A 12,697-nucleotide genomic window follows, 5' to 3' on the forward strand; every position below is an offset into this window, starting at 1 on the left:
CTTCGGATGTGCAGCTATGTATTTTCTAACCTCATCATCGTCATCTGAAATTGGATTTGTCAAAGACCTTCGTTAAACAGAAAGTTTGAAATATTTTTCATGTGAATCATTAACTCCCGTCCACTTTTCATCAAAAGGTGATGGACACGTTTGTTCCTAAAATAACCATGTTTCTGTTCCATGTTTTCCCTAAAATGTGTCCAGCTTGTATTGTGAGAGTCTGCCTCATAATCCAGGCACACATGCCTCATTATCTTTGTGAATGTTAGTGGAATCTCAGGTCTATGCTTCATTCTACTCCTCTTGCCCTTTTTCTGACACCCTTCGCTACCAATTTCTACTAGACTCCATCTGTTTATTGTTATCTGAAATTTCTCTTCCTCTTTCTGTCTGGCTTTTTCTTTCTCATCTATAGCCCGTTTACATGTCTACACCCACATTCTCTTGTTTCCTTTGTCTTCTTCATTACCTTTCCCTTATCTCATTTTTCCCCTTTTACACTCCCAAACAGATCTTTCCTTTCTTCTTCTTCTAAGTCTGCCACTCCTCTCTTTCTTTCTTTTAGCACAAACTTCAAACACGTTACTTCAGAGAAAACGAAGGAAACGATTTAGCTCAAATTACAACATCCGGCAAATCCAGTCTTTGCACATTCAAGTTATTATATTCCACCAGTCCTGAAATGATGATCTGCTCTTCTTATACTGTAACACAATGAGGATTATACTTTCTTTGCTAATGAATGTAATATAAATGACAGAGGTGTAAATAAGAATAAATGAGCATCCAAAGTTAATATTTTTCTTCTTACCAAAGAGAAAAAACAGAGCATTCCTCTAAAAAACCATACATAAACAAGACATTTACAGACAATAAACTACTGAACATTCATCTATGTAACAGGAAGCTCTGCCTTACATTTCTGGACATGCAGTGAAAACACACAAACTTGGGTACTGGACGAAGAAATGCTTTTGCAAGACAGTGCATATTCTCACTCTCAGGACTTTGAGGCACCACTCTCTTCTTTATAATTTCCTTTTTATTGTTTGCTATAGTTTAATTACAGATGCTCTCAGTGGAAAGGTGGCAATCAAGAAGCCATCGTTAAAGAAGAGAAAAAGCTGAGGTGTGCCAAATTACACAAGAACTGGACTGACCTGACATTCATACTATAAGACAGTAGCAAAAGGTCTTATGCAGTGATGAAGCCAATTCTGAAAGTTTTGGTTCAAATTATTGTCAATATAAGTACAGAACTGGGTGTTTACAACCATCTGTAAAAAACGATGGCGGCTCTGTCATGGTTTGGAGCTGCATTTCAGCCAGTGGTGTTGGTGATCTTGTCAAAACTTATGGAATCATAAACACAGAATAGTACCACCAGGGCTTGATCCACCACACAATACTATTTGATTGGCAACATTCATTACTAAAGTAGTGTGGGATCCTCTTGACAGAGAACAGAACAAAAGGCAGTCAACATCCAAAGAAAAGCTTCGGATGTCCTTCAAGAAGCCTGGAGAACTATTCCTGAAGGATTGTTGTTGAAGAATAGTGGTACCCAATATTGACTTTCAAGCTTGTTAGAATTGCCTTATACATTGCATGTCCATATATGTACATTACAACGAATTGCTGCCCCTGTTTACCATTTTCCCAGTAAAGCATAAAGAAATGAGTGGCTTGAAACTTAAGTGCAGGACTGTATTCATTCAGCCATTTACCCAGTACAGAAACAAAGAATACTGAAGAACTCTTACTTACAAGGGAAGGCACATCGCACAGCAACACAGATTGTGACATGCTGGAACAAAACTGAAATCTTTCATGGAGCGCTGTAGCTCCGTGAACATGATAACATGAGATCCAAACCCTCAGGGGAATACATGCGCCCTTGTATTCTATACACAGAAGGGAGCCTGTAGATGAACAGACGGATGTTGTGTTCTGTGTGTGTGTGTGTGTGTGTGTGTGTGTGTGTGTGTGTGTGTGTGTGTGTGTGTGTGAGACAGGGTGTGTAGTTGTGTGTGCGGCAGAGATAAATACATCGATTCTGTTTTCTTATGTAGCCCTAGTTTCTCCACATTTAAATATGTGTGTCCTTGCATAATGAAAAGAGTGGCAGAAGCCTCAAATCGTGTGGTTCAGCATGAAGATGTTTGTGTATTTCATATCTGCAAATGTTGGCTTGTAGAGAAAAACACGAAGGATGTGAAACTAAGTGACGTTGATGGATGAGCTCAGTGTCTGTAACTCGCTTTGGGTTGGTTTTTCTTCAAGACAAAGAATCACGATATGAAAAACTTGTTTGCTCAGTCAATCCCTTGTTGAATGAGCGAGTCAGTCTGCGTCTGGTAGCCTCTAGCAAGCAAAGTATTGCGACAAAAAAAAAAAAAGCCTTCAAATCTACATTTGCTTTCAAAATAGTACACCTAATTTATACTCTGGTAGCAGAAAGCACAGAGTTGGCACAGTAATAAAAATCAAGAATTCCCATTATTGGAACAAATCAAAAATCAGCTAAATTCTGGCTTGACTGCGGTGCAATCATCAGAACTAAATGTAAGCTCTGAGACAGAATTGTGCCCAAATTTGGCTTTCCACCAGTGCATTCACTCTGCATTTACTTTTGAGTCTACGAGTCATTAAGTTCTACTAATATTTCAACACTAGCACACTTTTAAAAAGAAGCAACATTCCTATTTCAAATTACACCAATGTTATGTTCATGTCAAGCAGATTAAAAAGGCCAAAACAGCAGTGTTTACCAGATGGTGATGTTGTTGGAAAAGGGATTCACAGAGCACTTTTGCATTTTTGACTGACAGAGCAGTTTTTCCTGTAAGGCACAGAGATGTATGATTCTGACTTGTGTATTTTCTCAACAAAAGGATGGAAAATCACTATTTTACATACCCTCACAAAGTCAAATCAGACAGCACAGCAAATCATATTTTTCCCTTCTATGGCTGTCTGCATTAATCTCTTCAGCCCTGTCAGAAGCCTGAAAATCCCTTCAGCTTATGTAGCAGAGAGTCTGTGCATGTGAAAATCCAGGTAGGCGCTGCGTGAACACCTATTGTACTCACAGTGTGCAACTATCAAACAATAGTTTTGTTGTGTGGCCGGGAAGGGTGAGGATAAATAACCGCTATATCCCTACATTAGCTGTGCTTACACTGAACACAAGCAGCTACGAAAGCCAAGTTAACAATGCACTACTACAAATTAGACCTGAGCTCCAGGAGATTATCTGAACCCCTATGTGGGCACTGCCATTGTAATTGATTGTGTGTGGCCTTGCAAAGACTCACCAATAGGTGACAACCTTGCAGAACAACAGCGTGGCTATGACGCAAATTAAATACTTGAATATGGTTGAATAATCTTTTTGCTTGGGGAGGTTCCTAACTGAGTGAAATGGCCCAGAGGTATCTAAATGGCAGCCATGATAAGAGCTGGTCGAATTCTCTAATTGCGAAGGAAAGTTGCTCCAGTGCTTTCTGTCTTATCTCCTTAGTATTCACTGGACAATCCTTTACAAAGGGAGATAAAGCCTCCCACAATTCCTTGCAGCAGCAGCATTCAAAGCCTAACATGTGTCGGCTTTTAGGCATAACATATTAAGCTTTTTTTTTTTTAGATCATTCTAATTGGGATTCATTCAGCTGATAAATATGTGGTGGACATGAGGGTAAGCTTGAGCAAACAATGTGGATAGCTTTTCACACTTTTTTTGTTTGCACTGGTTGCCTATATTCTTTTTTGATGTCATTTATAATCAATAAGGGAAAGTTTTTATAGCATAATTTGAGCACATAAATAGCGGATGACGTACCCAAGATGCACTTTGAGTAGTTCGCATCCGGTTGTTGCATAATTAAGGGGTATAGTGCTGTGGGTTTCACTTTGCACATTTGTTTTCTTTTTCCTTCTTCTACCAGAGGACTTTAACCTTTAGCATTCTCCACACATTCCTTGAAAAAACAAAAAAACAAAGAAAAATAACACACACATAGACGTGTTCGACTTTTAGGAGTTAAATATTTCTGGGAAAACCTTCAGTGCGATTCATACTGGATTTACCTCACTAATGAAGTTCTGGACATTATGTTTGCTGTGGACTCGCAATGATGATGAAGTCTGATCAAAAATTCAAAATGTAAGCTGGTTTTTGGGGTCAAGGCAAAGTAATAAGTTGCAGGGTTTTGGCCAGTGAGGAGAAACTTAGGAGAATTTGCTTAGAGCATAAAATGCTGGCAAAAGACTCCTGCCCCACTTGTGACCCCTGAAATAATATCTGCACACCGCTTAACCTCGGTCTCGACCATCGCTGCATGCCCTGCTCATTTCAAGCAGTGAAAGGTTGCCTCAGCCTTAGCTGATAACAAGCCCTTTTGTGACAGGATCATTCTTGATGCCCAGCTCAAGTGAGTGTATCTGGTTAGTGCCACCTGGATGTATTTCTACAGCATGTAACCAACAGTTATTGACACACTAGAGCTGTGTCATTTGGCTTTTAATTCACCAAGAATTTTCCACTTATTCATGGCATCTCGCCAGTTTTGATTTTTGTGTCACAGAAGTACTTACTTCTTCTTACATTTCTGGAGAAAATGAAACACAAACACTTTGCTCTATTATCTTCTACTGCCTCCGATTATTTGTCCCTGCACCATCTGGTCACATTAGCAGAAACAGCAGAAGCAACACTGGACTGACATGTTACATGGCCTGCATTTGTATAGCGCTTTTCTAGTCCATAGGACCCCAAAGCGCTTTACACTACATTCAGTCATTCACCCATTGGGGATAGACATAGTGCATACTGTTACAGTAATGCACTTAAGTTAATTATTCTTTTTTCCTGTATAAATTAACAGCTTTGTTCTGTTTTTGAATTTGTTTCATTATGTATATATTTTTTAATCCAAGTGATTATTTGCATACTATGAGGAAAATTCAAATGAAATAAACGTTTTACAAAATAATGCAATTTACTATTCAACACTTGCCTGAAAGTCTTTTCATTTTTCCTCACTTTGTCACTCCATCTTTCATTTTCTCAAACACACACACATGCACGCACGCTGTTAATGTGTCACAATTGCCAGCTTACTACAGACTACAAAAGTTAAAGTCAGGCAGAAATGCAGCACTTACAATACCCATGTCCACTTTTTCAATTCAGATTATACAACTTCTATATCGTATTGTAGCGTGATGCAATTCAATCATGAGCCTTACCCTGTAGCAGTGAACAGGTGTTTCTTTGTCCATCAACAGCCTTCCATTTCCACTTTCAAACAACTTCTCATATAGGCAGTAACATGTGCAATTTCACAGTTGTGTTCTGAGCACCCCGATGAATGCGGATACAGGTAAGTGTAAATGATTTTATCCCGTGGACCACCATTCTTCAAATCTTTTTTGCTATAAAACTCCCATTGCAGATGGACGAATACTCAGAAATGTTGACCGATCAACATTGTGTTCCATAGTTTTGTTTATGGTAAATGGTAAATGGCCTGTATTTGCATAGCGCTTTACTAGTCCCTAAGGACCCCAAAGCGCTTTACACATTCAATCATCCACCCATTCACACACACATTCACATGACAGTGTGTGAATGTGTTAGTCATAGACTGTCATAGACTGTTTTTAGGTAAAGTTATGTGTTGTTTGCGTGTCCTTCCAAATGACCTCGACTTTGAAACTAATTATTTAACCAATGGCAAAAACAAAAGACGTGTCTTTAAAGCTATGAAAACCAGTGGACAATCATATTCCAACAAATCTTGTGGGGTAATTGGGCTGTCAAAGTGCAAGTGGGGCTTTTTATGGCTCAAAATGGCAATTCTTACCAATGCTTTGACCTTGTGCAGTAGACATGATGAAAGAGGCTAATTTCAATGGTGTGCAAGGCTACAGTGATGCATGGCATTATTTTTACCCTGCTTTGGGATTCTCTCAGGACATTCAGTGTGTTGCTAAAGGTCAGTACCTAAAGGTCACACACTAATGGAATACACAAGTATAGATACTGAACATAAGGAAGAGACATCAATTATACTTCACTAATATACATTTCTATAGCCATATCTACATCTATTTCTATCCATCTTGTTGGATGCCAGATATTTAAAGAAGCATGATATTCAATCAGTAAAACATTTTAAAGTTCACAAATGAAAATAAAAAACTGTAATTTGGTATCTTAATAAAAAAAAAGATGACAACAATACTGGCTTCCAACTATATATGTATAAGCTACTTAAGGAGGGAGAGGAAACAGCTCTAGCCCTATGCAAAATTGTTGTGTTTTGATAACATTTTAGCTGTTTCCTCTAACCACATTAGAAACTCAAATTTCAGTTCATTATCTACATTTGCCCAAAGCTTGATACAATGCACCATTTTTCTTTCTTTTTCTTCTTTCCTTTTTTTTTTTTTTTTTTTGTTTAATTTAACTACTGCACACTAACTGTTGCCAAGAAACTTTTTGGACATGGATCAGAATTTGAAGATGCTTGTACAATTTAAGGTCTGAGATTAAAAAAAAAAAATTCATCTGTAATTCACCATAGAGAGAGAATACATGCTTAATCGGTGGCATAATTATAGAGTATTAGCAGTACTCCCTCGGGAAAGAGATGGAGAGATAGATGAAAAGATCAAGACAGAGATGAGGGAAAATGGGAAATGGGAGCGAGTAGACAAAGGGAGAAGGTAGAAAAGGATGATAAAAGAGTGAATGGAGACATGAGAAAAGAAAAAGATAATGAAGAAACTGCTGAAACTGAGGCTTTGCATATAATGATGGGCCTACGTAAATGCTCCCTAATAGTGTTTCTGTCTTTTGCTGAAGCATGTTTCCTCAGGCTGAATCTCACTTTCTTTCCTTCTTATACTGTGATGAATTTGTAAGCATTTACATGTTTTAGTCCTTGTGCTTGCACAGTATAAGAATGTTTGAAAGCCTCCTGGCTCCCAGCGCCAAGCTGTGAATAGGAGTGGGATGAGAGCAGCTCTATTTTGGGGTCTGTAGCCATGTCCGACTGTCAGTGTGGGGAGAGACATAAAGCATTACACAAGAGAGAGAAAGAGAAAAACAAAGGGCAAGTAATTTGAAAAGGCTGTTTGGTCATTTTTCATTTATTCATCTCTTTTTTAAAAATTATATATACCATATGTTACACTTTTATTTGACAAATAAAATCAGGCATTTAGCAAAAGAGTAGAAACAAATTTTAATGGAAAGCATGGCAAAACAAAATAGACAGATGGGTCTCCCTTCATACACATCTGCACGGACCTTATTGATTTTAGCTTCTTGTACTGTAGATGTATCTGAGAGAAGAGTATCTTTATACATTTGTGCAGCCACAAAAGTAACGCCAGCAACATCAGTAACGTTTCAGTGCAATAATCACAAATGTCCAGAAGAGACAGCTGATTTAAAGCAAACAAAAAAAAAACAGCGGTAAAGGTTTAATAGCGCCTGTAGGTACCTTCAGCATTGGGCCAAACAATCTCTAGAACAATTTGATGCAGCACCCTCTTTGTCACCAGTTTGACTTGTCAGGTCGCTGACCAATCTCTAGGCCTCTCTTGGAGCTTTAGCAATCAATTTTCACCCAGCGACTCCCAGCAGCCACGCTCACTGGATCAGAGAAGATACGTTTTTCTCTTGGTCGTCAGGGCGTTACTGACCAGTCTCTTGTGTTACGTCCCCTGGCTAGTCTAGGGGGTTGAAGGGACGAACATAAATGTGGATAGAAAAGGAGGAGCCAAGATGGTAATTCTAAAAGGTTTATTTAATACTGGTGATGGGGTTCAGACCGAGGTGTAACGTCAGGGAGAGCCAAGGCCAACATAACAAACAAAACATCCCTGACGTAGAAATAAAAGAAACTTACCTAACTCCAAAGAAACAAAATACATACAACCTATAACCATAACCTACCTAACAACACATAAACAGGAGAAAACAGGGTGTCAAAACAAAAGGCAGCTCTCCCCTACAAGCAGTCTGAACATGAAACAATGCTCACACAAAATACAAAGGCATGCAAGCCTTCACAAGTATGGCACCCAAAATGGCCAGAGGGCCCAGAAGCACAGCTACACAGGCCTTAAGTAGTGCTCTGCTGATTACCAATTAGCCGGACTCTGCGCAACATCCAATCAGGACAGAGGAGGTGGAGCCTGGACAAAACAAAGGGTTAATAGGGAGAAGAGACATCCTCCTGGGGGATGTAACACTTGTCTTGTGGGAGTGGGACTTTACTTCAAAGCAAACCATGGTATTTGTCAGATAATTTAATTAAAAATGAACAAAAAAGTACCAACTTCAAAAACATAGTTGAGCGGTCCAGTTAGGAGACTCAAACTGGCATATAGCTGACAGCTAGGTGACGTTAACTGTAGTGCTGCTTGTGGTGCCGCCATCTGTCACTCAAAGTAGTGATTTCCTTCATCATCCATATTTTCGAGGGTTTATTACATTTTAAATGGGGAAGTTATATAAACGAAATTGACTTCTCGTAGCCGTCACAAACAATTAACGATAGAAATTAAACCTCTTTTTAGTCTAAATTTAAACATGGCATTCTATGTGGGTTAGACTTTTCAGAACCAGTCACAACTGAGTACTTAAAGAAATGCAGTTTATGCATATCAGCATTTTTTTTGTTAGCAACATTTCTACTCATTACACGAATAATTTTTTTTCCCCAGTTCACCAGGCGATTGTATACGAGGAAACAAGAACAAATAAATCATCTGTAAGCCATATGATTAACCAATGATTACTATGATTAACTTACTATGTAAGTGACAATTAATACTTTTTATTGATATGAGAAATAATGCTTGGAGCAGCAGTTTGTTTTTTAAAGCAGTCAGCTTGGGTTGGGTACTTGCATCCTGTCACTTTCATGGATATTCCGGACACAGCTGAAGTCTCAGGTGATAAAACCCTGCACATTTTTCTCACAAGAGCCCACCAGGTAGCTGTGAGCATACTTTCTGAGACATCATACATTTAACACATTTTACGACTGTATTTTTAAATAAACATCCCATCACTTTAATATAAGAATATCAGCCTCTACAACTCTATAGCAGGCACTCTAATTTCTAAAAACCCCTGCTGGTGAAGTGTCACTCTTTAGCTTTCACATGAAATGTATAGAGGATTACACAGCAAAGAACAAAGAAAGAAGAAAATGTGGGCACAGACTAAATAGAGAAGGTTGGCGCGGGAGTGAAAAGTAGCAGAGAAAAAGCCAGACGCATAAGCAAAGTCAGTGCACAAATACAGACTTACCTTTAAAACTTTAAATGCTTCTCCTGTTAACACTGTGTAAAAGAGCTCTTCATCACTGAATAGTGTTTCATTCCTTTGTATGCAAGAATGGGTACAAAGAAAACAGTAAAGTAAAATAAATTAATTAATAAAATTTTGCGACACAAAGTGAGTGTGAGGCAGGAAAGAGATCTTGGAACACACTACACATCCTAAAGTGTGAATGAAAAAAAATTATTCTTCCTCATAACCCTCAGTGCTGTGGAGCCAGAGGGACATGACTGACCTTTGTGTGTATGTGTGTGCAATCACGCACACACACACACACACACACACACACACACACACACACACACACACACTATCTCAAAGCCTACATTCTTACAGTCTGGTTTAAATAATAAATTACGCTGTCTCAGTGTATTTCATGCATGACAACATGAACACACAAGCACACACATGCATTCTCACCATGGCCACTATTTTTTTAATAGGTATCTGATATTTAAAATGACCACATATTCAGTATGCACTTAGTTAAATTAAAATTAAAATGCTTTCAACATTGATCACAAAAAGTTATAAAATGACATTTTATTCTCTATCCTGACCGCATACTCCTTGAAATCATCTTTTTCTGCTGCTTTCAAGGATGAGCTTACTGGAATCATTCTTCATTTTCAATTGAAGGGACGCTTATGCTTGGCTCTTTTAAGTGACCCCAGAAAGAAAAAAGCATTTCCATAAAGGGTGCAAGCTGAATGGTTTTACAATACTTTGAGAATCAAAGGATAGAGGCTGAGTCACAGGAATTTTCAAATTACACAGGAAACATGACTCAGGATGTTTTATTTGCCAACAATGAAAAATCAGGACATAATCCACTGAATTGTAAACTGTAGCTGACCATCAGATCATGCGTTAGTACTTCAACGAAAATGGCTATTTACATGTTAAAGAGCAAAAAAACAATGATTACAGCTGTAACTTTTATGAGGCAACCTTGTATTTTACTCTAATAAAAAGCCTCCCAGTATGTACCACAGCAATACACTGAAGGCCACATTTCCCCCCTGTATTTAACATTTTATTCTTCCAGTATTTGGTTGCTATTTATTGCTATGTCATTAGGTGCTAATAAATTAAGTGGTTATAGTTGCAGTGGGTAGAGTTGGTGACCCAGCTTCTAGCGTGATATGTTGTTCTATAGAATAACCACAATTACCACTACCATAACAATTCCTTTACATTTTCCTTCCAAGGAGCCATAGTCTGCAACAAAGAAAAATTGTGTGGGCAACAGATCTTGTGGAGTGATGAAATGTTTGCCTCAAGTTATCATCAAAATGTATGGAAGAGGTCAGGAAAGAAGTACAACAGTGAGTGTCTACACCCATCTGCAAAAAAAACAAACAATAAAAACAAGATGGTGGAGACTCTGTGGCTGCTTTTCAGCCAGTGTCAAGACAGGTGGAAAATGTGAATGCAGAAAAATGCTGTCAGATTTTGATTCACCGTGCAATACATTCTGGAAAGCAGCTGATTGGCACTGACTTTTTTGCATGAAAATGGCCCCAGACACACTGCTAATGCAGTAAAAGCATACCTAAATAGAAAATTGCACAATGGAACACCATCAGTCAGGCACTGGCTTCCCCAGAACCTGGACCTCAACATTATTAAAACAGATCGTCAGCAGAACAAAAAGCAGCCTTTGAATGAGGCTTTCAGCCTTTGAGCTTTGAATGTTCAACAAAAAGCCTGAAAAACTATTCTTGAAGAGTATTTAAAGAAGTTACAAGAAAGCTGCCTGCGAGAGTTGAGGCATGCTGAAAAATAAAGGTGGTCACACCAAACGTTGACTTTCAGGCTCATTAGAATTATACAAACTGGCCAAGAAATTGGCCAGTAGCGATTCCTGAAAATTCTCTAAAACATGAATTTTCTGCATTGCTCATTCTGTTCAACATAGATTCTAAAACAGGAACAAAAAAAAGATATTAAATTGATACTTGCTAGAAACCTGATAATAACTGTTAACTATTTATTTTAATGTTTTATTTTAAACTCCACATTAGTCTATTCAGCACAGTTGATTCTAGTTTTAAATGAAAAAATTAAAGCGCATATAATTTGACCAGAATTTACAATCCAAGATTGTGATGTAAATGTTTGCTGACTGTTGGAATACGAATGTAATAAACTGGATATTTCCAGGTTTTATCCCTGATTGGTTTGAACACAGTGAATTGTGTATCATAAAGGGAATACAATTTGTTTTAGAGTAAAACTTACCATTTTTTATTCTGATTCTCAAATATTCAAATACTCTAGGATGGGGTGGGCAATCTCAGTCCACGAGGGCCGGTGTCCCTGCAGATTTTAGATTTGTCCTCGAACCAACACAGCTGATTTAAATGGCTAAATTAGCTCCTCAACATGTCCTGAAGTTCTCCAGAGGCCTGGTAACGAACTAATCATGTGATTCAGGTGTGTTGACCCAGGGTGAGATCTAAAACCTTCAGGGACACCGGCCCTCATGGACTGAGATTGCCCACCCCTGCTCTAGAACCATGATGCATACCAGAGCATGAGTAGAAAAAGGCACGGGCACAGCTCTGCTCCGTTTTATGCCTCTTAGCAGTTCTTAAATCACCACAAAGCACCGTGCGCATCAACTAATTTAAATACCATGCGGTGTGCCTAGAGAGAAATGATCCATGGTTATCTAAGGACAGAGGTGTAGAGCACATTAATAGAAGTGGTGTCATCCAGATGGGCACATCCCTTTCTAGGTATTTTTTAGTTGAAAACAGCTCATAATGATTTCCGAGGCCAAAACATACACAAGGCCAAAATGTTGATAGCTGTGCACTCAATCTCAGTTGTTGTCAAAGGCCTCAGCAGCTATTTTGTGAAGTGTGCTCACCTTGGAAAACTTAAAGGGGAAAAAATAGTTTCCTTCATCACACATACAGCCCTGTTATCAGGGTGTAGGGTGTAGAAGACAAGCGGTGAGTTTGAGAATCTGTATCTACAATTTTGTCATGAATGCCAACGCCAGAATTCTTTGTTAAGTATAATAAAATTAAGGGTTGTGGCTTTCTTGGATACTGCTATACTGCTGTGAGCAAAGAAAAACTGCACCAATCAAAAGTATCAGTGGGGGTTCAGTTATGCTGTTGGCTTTAGAAAAAAAAAAATATGGAGACGCTAAAAGAGTCAGTTGTACTCTTATCTAAACTGGCTATTTATCTTTTCCTAAAGTTAAGTAGCCTAAAGGCAAATCAATGATTTTTAAAAATTAAAAAAACACTACTGCAATGCTTCTGTATTCAGTTCAATTCAATTCAATTTATTTATATTGCACCAAATCACAACAAC

This window comes from Mchenga conophoros, linkage group LG17 (genome assembly GCF_057382185.1).
Source record: "Mchenga conophoros isolate Kocher_MC1m ecotype Shallow Benthic linkage group LG17, M_conophoros_male_GT1.1, whole genome shotgun sequence".
NCBI lineage: Eukaryota > Metazoa > Chordata > Actinopteri > Cichliformes > Cichlidae > Mchenga > Mchenga conophoros.